This window comes from Babylonia areolata, chromosome 34 (genome assembly GCF_041734735.1).
Source record: "Babylonia areolata isolate BAREFJ2019XMU chromosome 34, ASM4173473v1, whole genome shotgun sequence".
Classification (NCBI taxonomy): domain Eukaryota; kingdom Metazoa; phylum Mollusca; class Gastropoda; order Neogastropoda; family Buccinidae; genus Babylonia; species Babylonia areolata.
In genome coordinates, this window is record NC_134909.1 from 14,721,623 (window position 1) to 14,729,888 (window position 8,266).

Here is an 8,266-nt window from a genome sequence, read left to right on the forward strand (position 1 = left end):
TGCACACACAGTACAACTACAATGAAATGTGTACATACTACAAAAGTGCTATTAGAACACACATACATGTACTGGTACATCATGATATGCACACTCTCTCTGGATGGCCCGTTTCAAGCTGCACTCACTCACCTTGCTCGCCACTCAAAACTGGAGTGGAGGGTTAGTGTGGCACAGTGGCCAAGACTACAGGAGGTAATCATGAATGCGCCCCATGAGGGAGTGTCCAAAGGTTCAAGTCCAATACATGGACTGGGAATTTCACTTCGTCCCTCACCCCCAACTAGACCCTGAGTGGTGGTCTGGGTGCTAGTATTTTTATGAGACTGTAGTAATGTACAGAATGCATTTGGTGTCGGAAAAACTGAAAGTACCCATGGCAACAAAAGGGTTGTCGCTGGAAAAATTCTGTAGAATCATCCCCTTTGATAGTAAAACAAAATTATAAACTTGCACAGCTGCAGAAAATAATAAAACGGGTGGCACTATAGTCTATAGCCATACACTGTGGCGATGTTTTATCCCCACTGAGACAGTGAGAGTAGCCTGAATTTCAATGAGAAATCAGTTTTGACACAAAGTGATGCAGCACAGCACAGTAAACCTGTTCAAACACACACTGATAGTGAAACAACAGCCACTGCTGCCAGTCCAAAAATGGTACAATTACTACAAACACACATCACTTATAAAACTGTTTTTGATTTATGGTTACAGGGGCCTGACTTTTTTTTTTGTTTGCTTGTTTGTTTTTGGGTTTTTTTTTCATTTTTAGAATTTGTTTTCTCTCTGCAGTGACAACACTAACACACTTGGGGGTGGGAGAGTTTGGGGGACAACAATATAGATATATTTTTCACAAAAATTGAACAGATTATTGGCAGGTCAGTGTTTATGGCAAGATCTGCAAACTATAAACTGAGTCTACTGAGGGTGATATTCAAACATGCATGAACAAAACATTACAAGTGGAAAGAAAGTAAAGGAGCTTTTTGTGATTCTATACATTCAGACATCCATGTACACACAAATACAAAAGCTTATGTATTTTGTGCAAATTTCTTTAACACGCTCTGCCAGAATATCTCATGGCTAGATTATTCCATTGTTTGTATTTGGTGTACAGTGAGTGCTACAATTGTTTACCTTCTTCGCTCGAGGTGGGAAAACTAGTCTGAAAAAAAAATCTATCACTTCATCAGACGTACTAGCAAGTTACTTAGTTTTAATACTGCTTATATATCAAGTGACTCAGTGAATAGTGCTACCGCCAGTAGCCTGTTCTGGGACTGCGCCAGTGCCAGAGGCCACTTACAGAATGTGGCCTGAGGGACTGGCTTGTGGCATTATTACCACCAGTGCTTCGCACTCAAACAAGACAAAGCCAAACAGAAGCAAAATCTGTATAATGTCTCACTCTGCTGCAGATTCAAACCCTTACCTGTCGTCAGCTATCTGCATATTTTTACCTGACCTTCCGCATTTCCAGTTCAAGCCCATGATTGAGCTAGCGCCGAAATCGCCTTACCGCCCACTGGAACTGGAAGATTTGAAAACATCGGTCAAAGCGACGTAACTTCCACAAACTTCTGAAAGAGTTGTCACCTCCCGAGTCTGGCATTGGTTGTAGACCACAGTTGCAAAACAAGACGGCGGAAATGGTGAGCACATGGACAAAAAGACACCTTCACGATTTAGATCCTCGCTAAACCCCACACTACAGATCCTAGACCGTTGTCACATAAAGTACTGCTGATATGGGGGTAATCTATTACACTGAAATGTTTCTATCCAAACAAGATAGTCAAATATCACTCGGCGAAAGTTTCAGTTCCAGTTTCACTGACAGTCAAGGGGCCGCGACAGCAGCAGCAACAGCAGCAGCAACAACAATAATAATGACGATGATGATGATGATGATGATGATAATAATAATAATAATAATAATGTGATGATGATGATGATGATGATGACGATGATGATGATAATAATAATAATGTAATCATCATGATGATGATCGAACATTTGGTCACACTTATTCAGCACTTTCACTTAAACTGAGTACAAAGCATTTTACATATACAGAAGGAAAAAAAAACTGAACTCTCGTTGACAGTAAACAACGAGATCATATAATAAATCAATTAACACAAACTTCAAACTGAGGTCATCACACAATTAACAAGCCCAATTAACTCACGGCGTCTCACACACACACACACACACACACACACACACCATCGATAGGTTAGTCGCAGCCGCAGTTTCGACTCAGAACTGAAATCTGTCGACAAATATATCACTGGGGACTGCTTGATACGGATGGGTCTTCAGAGAAGATTAGCTGAAAGAGCTATAGGCTGTGGAAGTGAAGCTTGTAATGCTGAGCTATGATGGAAGGCTATTTCAGATATGTTTGGATCCTGAAAGGAAATAAAAATATGTAGTACGTTGACCAATGGCTTTTATTCTGACAGTAGGAACACGGCAAAGAATCCGATTATCAAAATAAATAAATGAATAGATGAGTTTAAAAATAAATAAATGAATCAATAGGTAGATCAACAACAACAACAATAATAATCATATTAGACATATATATATATATATATATATATATATATATATATATATATATATATATATATATATAACAGGAGATTTCGAGATGGGTTGTATCGACGAAGAATATCAGAGAGACATTCAGGGTTATTGTCAGTGAGAGATATGAAGCAGATTGAAGAGAGTTTGCACGAAATGATAAATATGAAGAAATAACTCAAAATGTGGATGTATTCAAACCTCCTTTTTCACGTTGTTCAGTTCACGTTGGCGCAGGATGTATGGCATTCGTCCATTATATAATTATTTTGTACTGCCGTGTCAGTGTTTCAGTGCTTGTTTTGTTACCGGTTGTTTTTTGTCGTTGTTGTAAAAGTGTTGTTCTGGTGTGGGGTTTTTTGTTGTTGTTGTTGTTTGGTTGGTTGGTTGGCTTTTTTGTTTATTTGTTTGTTGTGTTTTTTTAATATTATTTATTTGATCATCGATTCATTAATCAATTTATTTGTTTTCTCATTACATGATACAAGCTTAAACCGTTAAAGGGAAACAACCCAAATTAGAGCGCCATGCTTCCCAGAGCTCTACGAAGTATCCCTCCAACTGTGTTCTCCCCCCTACTGTGTTCTCTCTGTCTCTCTCTGTCTCTCTCTCTGACTCTCTGTCTCTGTCTCTATCTCTGTCTCACTGTCTCTCTGTCTCTGTCTCTCTCTTTCTCTCTCTATGTTTGTCTCTGTCTCTCTCTGCCTCTCTGTCTGTCTCTCTCTCTCTGTCTCTCTCTCCCTCCCTTTCTCTCTCTCTCTCTGTCTTGATCCGTCTCTCTCTGTCTCCGTCTCTGTCTCTACGTCTCTGTCTCTCTCTGTCTTTCTCTCTCTCTGTCTGTCTCTCTCCCTCTGTCTCTCTCTATCTCAACCTCTCTCACTCCCTCTCTCTCTCTCCCCTCTCTCTTTCTCTCTTCCTCTCTCTCCCCCCTCTCTCTCCCTCTCTCTGTGACTCTCTGTCTCTCTCTCTCTGTCTCTATGTGTCTCTCTGTATATCTGTCTGTCTGTCACTCTCTCTCTCTCTCTGTCTTTGTCTCTCTCTCTCTCCTTCCCTCTCTTTCTCTCTCTGTCTGTCTCTGTCTCTCTCTGTATCTCTGTCTCTGTCTCTCTCTGACTCTCTGTCTCTCCATCTGTTTCTCTCTCTCTCTCCCTCTCTGTCTCAGTCTAATATCATCATCTTAGATGAACAGACTATAAATAAATAAACGAAAAAAAAATCTCCCTCTCTCTGTCTCTCTCTGTGTCTCACTGTCTCTGTCTCTCTCCGTGTGTCTCTGTCTCTCTTTCTCTCTGTCTCTCTGTGTCTCTGTCTCTCCCTCTCCTTTTCTCTGTCTCTCTTTCTCTGTCTCGCTATCTCTGTCTTTCTCTGTGTGTGTGTGTGTGTGTGTGTGTGTGTGTGTGTGTGTGTGTTTCTCTGTCTCTGTCTCTCTCTCTGTCTCTGTCTCAGTGTTTCTCTGTCTCTCTCTTTGTCTCTCTGTCTGTCCCTCTCTGTGTGTGTTGCTCTCTCTCTGTCTCTCTCATCTCTGTCTCTCTCTCTGTTTCTCTGTCTCTGTCTCTCCCTCTCTTTCTGTCTTTCTCCCTCTCTTTCTCTCTCTCTCTCCCTCTCTCTGTGTCTCTGTCTCTTTCTCTCTCTGTCCCTCTCTCTGTGTCTGTCTCTCTCTGTCTCTCTCTCCCTCCCTCTCTGTCCCTGTCTCTCCTTTCTCTGTCTCTGTCTCTCCCTCTCTTTCTCTCTTTCTCCCTCTCTTTCTCTCTTTCTCCCTCTCTTTCTCTCTCTCTCTCTCCCTCTCTCTGTGTCTCTGTCTCTTTCTCTCTCTGTCCCTCTCTCTGTGTCTGTCTCTCTCTGTCTCTCTCTCCCTCCCTCTCTGTCCCTGTCTCTCCTTTCTCTGTCTCTGTCTTTCTCCCTCTCTCTGTTTCTCTGCCTCTCCCTGTGTCTCTCTGTCTCTGTCTCCCTCTCTGTCGCTCTCTCATTCTCTCTGTGTCTCTCGCTGTCTCTGTCTCTCCCTCTCTCTCTCTCTGTCTCTCTCTCTCTCCGTGTGTGTGTGTGTGTGTGTGTGTGTGTGTGTGTGTGTCTGTCTGTCTGTCTGTCTCTGTCTCTCTCACTCTCTGGTATACGTTCTCAAGACGTGACCAGCGAGCTAGGTTCATGCAAAGGTCATGCAGTCTGACGTCATCAAGATTTTTGTTTCCATTGTGTTAACGTTGGCTGACATCATCTCATCTCGTTGCAAGGCTTTTCAAAGCACCGAATGCTATTTTGCTTATGTTATAATCAAAATAAAAAAGAAAGACGTTTTTCTTTGTACTCAGTGAACATGCACAGTGCAGTTTAGAAATCCGAACCCGACAGTGCACAGCAATTCGCGTAGTCACATACGTCAATGAGTTTGTCAGGTGAACACAAGTGATTTCTGCACGGCGATTCGACAGTTCCTGACATAAAAAATACAGCATTTTGTTCTTGAACTTCACAACCCCATAATTAGACAAATTGATATGTGTGTTAAAAAAAATATAACTAATGAAAAGTCCAGGCAGACACATATAATTATTATTATTATCAGATTCAGTTCAAATTAGACAGTCCGGAAAGTCAGACTCATCCAGCATCATCCAGCACAAATGATCAGTTAATCAGGTACACACACACACACACACACACAGGGTGGGGTGGGGTGGGGGAGAGAGCGAGAGTATCCCCTTACTCCATTACCTCACCCCACATTCACGTTTGTCCTACAATGACAATGACAATGACAAATGACAAATATTAGATATTTTATTGAGTGTAAACTGGATAAGCTGAAAGCTTCTTTACACCATGCCCTCACACACACACACACACACACACACACACACACACACACACACACACACACACACACACACACACACACACACACGCACACACTCGTAGATTGTGGTGCTTTGCTGAAGCACTGGACAGACCGTCCAGAGGTGGCAGGTGATGAAACTTTTTTTTAACTCACTCAGTACGGCCAGTCCTCTCCCTCTCCTCTACACACACCCCTCGGATGTCCAGTGGGTGTCTGAATGACCCAACCTTTAGCTTCCGTCGTCAGAATTGTGATATTCTTTGTCAACATTCACCTCTTCAGTATAAGAGCCTTCCGCTTGCAATATTTTGATGATGGTAATTGGGGTGAAACGCTGTTAACGTCGTCTCTTTCGCCGTTCGTATGGAGAGAGTTAAAATATATATTTTATGAAAGCGCTAGTAGCGAAGAAGAGGAGTCCATCCAGAGTATAAATTATCCATGCAGAAAAACGGGACCTTTTTTCCATGCTGAGCCGAGGTCGGCTTGATGGACTGTTGCTCGTAATCCACCAACAATGTCAAGAGAGAGAGAGAGTAAATTGCGTATATATGCACAATCTTCCTGTTCTGTTATCCTTGTTGTTCCATTAATTTCTTGTTACCTCAAACGCCATCACTGTCCCCCCCCCCCCCCCCCTCCCTCCTTCCACACACACACGTTTAGACAATAAGGCACTGTACAACAATGTATACAACAACAACAACAACAACAACAACAGAACACACAAAAACCCACCCAACAAATAAATCCTATATTCATATATAAATACAGTATAACACACTGGTAAATGTTGAGTAAGCTGGGTGAAGGAGAGGAAGCAGTGTAAGCCAGCTTAAAAGCTGAGAGCAACCACTCAGCTTCATTTCCGGGCTGTAGATTGGTGTCAGTGATGTGAAAGGGCAAGCAGAGAGACCCCTGTACAATGAAGCCAAGCCACAAGAGCTGTCAGTACAGTCCTGTTGGTTCTAACAGCTCGCGATACAGGGAGAAGTTTTATTAAAGGGGGGAGGAGAGCGGGTTTGCGGGGAGGGGGTGGGGGTGGGGGTGGGGGGGAGCGGTTCAGTTGTGCAAGCTAGCCAAAGGCTGCTCCTCTCTGTGTTTCATGTTTTGATAATTATGAGGTGTGTGTGTGTGTGTGTGTGTGTGTGTGTGTGTGTGTGTGTGTGTGTGTGTGTGTGTGTGTGTGTGTGTGTGTGTGTGTGTGTTGGGGCTCATGTGCGTTTGTGTGTGTTTGACTGTGCTTTCGTATCTGTGAGGCTGCGTGTTTGGTGCATATCTATTGTGCATGTGTGTGTGTGTGTGTGTGTCTGTGTGTCTGTGTGTCTGTGTGTGTGTGTGTTGGGGCTCATGTGCGTTTGTGTTTGTTTGACTGTGCTTTCGTATCTGTGAGGCTGCGTGTTTGGTGCATATCTATTGTGCATGTGTGTGTGTGTGTGTGTGTGTGTGTGTGTGTCTTCGTGTTTTGCATTTATTTGCTTGTTTATCATCATTGCTGTCTTGTTTATTTGTTTATTTATTTATTATTATCATTATTATTATTATTTTATTATTGTTTTCATTACTGCTACCTTTTTTTATATCATAATTGTTGTTTATTTATTTATTTATGTAAGCTTATCTATAATTTATTCACCTTTTTTTTCTTTTTTTTTTTTTCTCAAGGCCTGACTAAGCGCGTTGGGTTACGCTGCTGGTCAGTCAGGCATCTGCGGCTTGGCACTGAGATGTGGTGTAGCGTATATGGATTTGTCCGAACGCAGTGACGCCTCCTTGAGCTACTGAAACTGAAACTGAAACATGATATGAGGGAGGTAGTGGTGGGGGACTCGGAGGGCAGTAGCCTACAAGGGCAGTGAAGTGATGGCCTTGTAGAGGAAACACGTCAGCCCTAGGAAGCGAGGAGAATCTGAGCGCACGGCACTAGTTCGACCACATCCTTCAGTTCAAGACTGTAGGACGCATGCAAGCATCCAGGAGGAAGTACTGGCCAACACCGACAGCAGTGGAAGCCAAACTGTACGGCACCCTGGAGGAGCTGCAACGCCGGGACGGCAGCCTTCATCGACTGAGGACACCAGGCTGCTCATCTAATGGGAGGCGAACGACGAGGAAGAAGAAGAAGAAGTTCGAATCACACCACCGGCAGTCGCCAAGTATTTTCTCCCCCTCCACTCTGAAGTTAAGAGATGGTCTGGACGCTAGTCATTCGGATCGAGACGATAAACCGTCGGAGGTCACGTGTGCAGTTGCATGTATTTAGCCGCGCACGTAATAGAACCCACGGCAACGAAAGGGTTGTCCCTGGCAAAATTATGTGGAAAAATCCACTTCGGTAGGAAAACAAATAAAACTGCAGGCAGAAAAAGAAGAAGAAGAAGAAAGGTGTGGTGCTATCAGTGTTGCGACGCGCTCTCCCTGGGGAGAGCAGCCCGAATTTCACACAGAAATCTGTTGTGACAAAAAAGAGTAAAACAAATACGAATTTGGCCAAAAGCGCAGCGGCCGTGATCGCTATCCACCTATTCCCAGTTCGCCGATGCATTCAGTTGCTCTGTGTGTGTGTGTGTGTGTGTGTGTGTGTGTGTGTGTGTGTGTGTGTGTGTGTGTGTGTGTTCGTCTGTGTCTGTGTCTGTGTGTGCGCGCATGTCTGTGTGTTAAAAAAGCTATAAAAAAACAACAACAACAAAACACGAAACTGCACTCTTTTTTTCATCACTAATGCTGACAGTTTGGTCAGTATATCGGTCATTTTCATAGTAGCAAGTTATCTCCCGGCCCTCTTGCTTCGGACACTGACAAAGATTCATGTTGCAAAAAGCGCCGAAACCT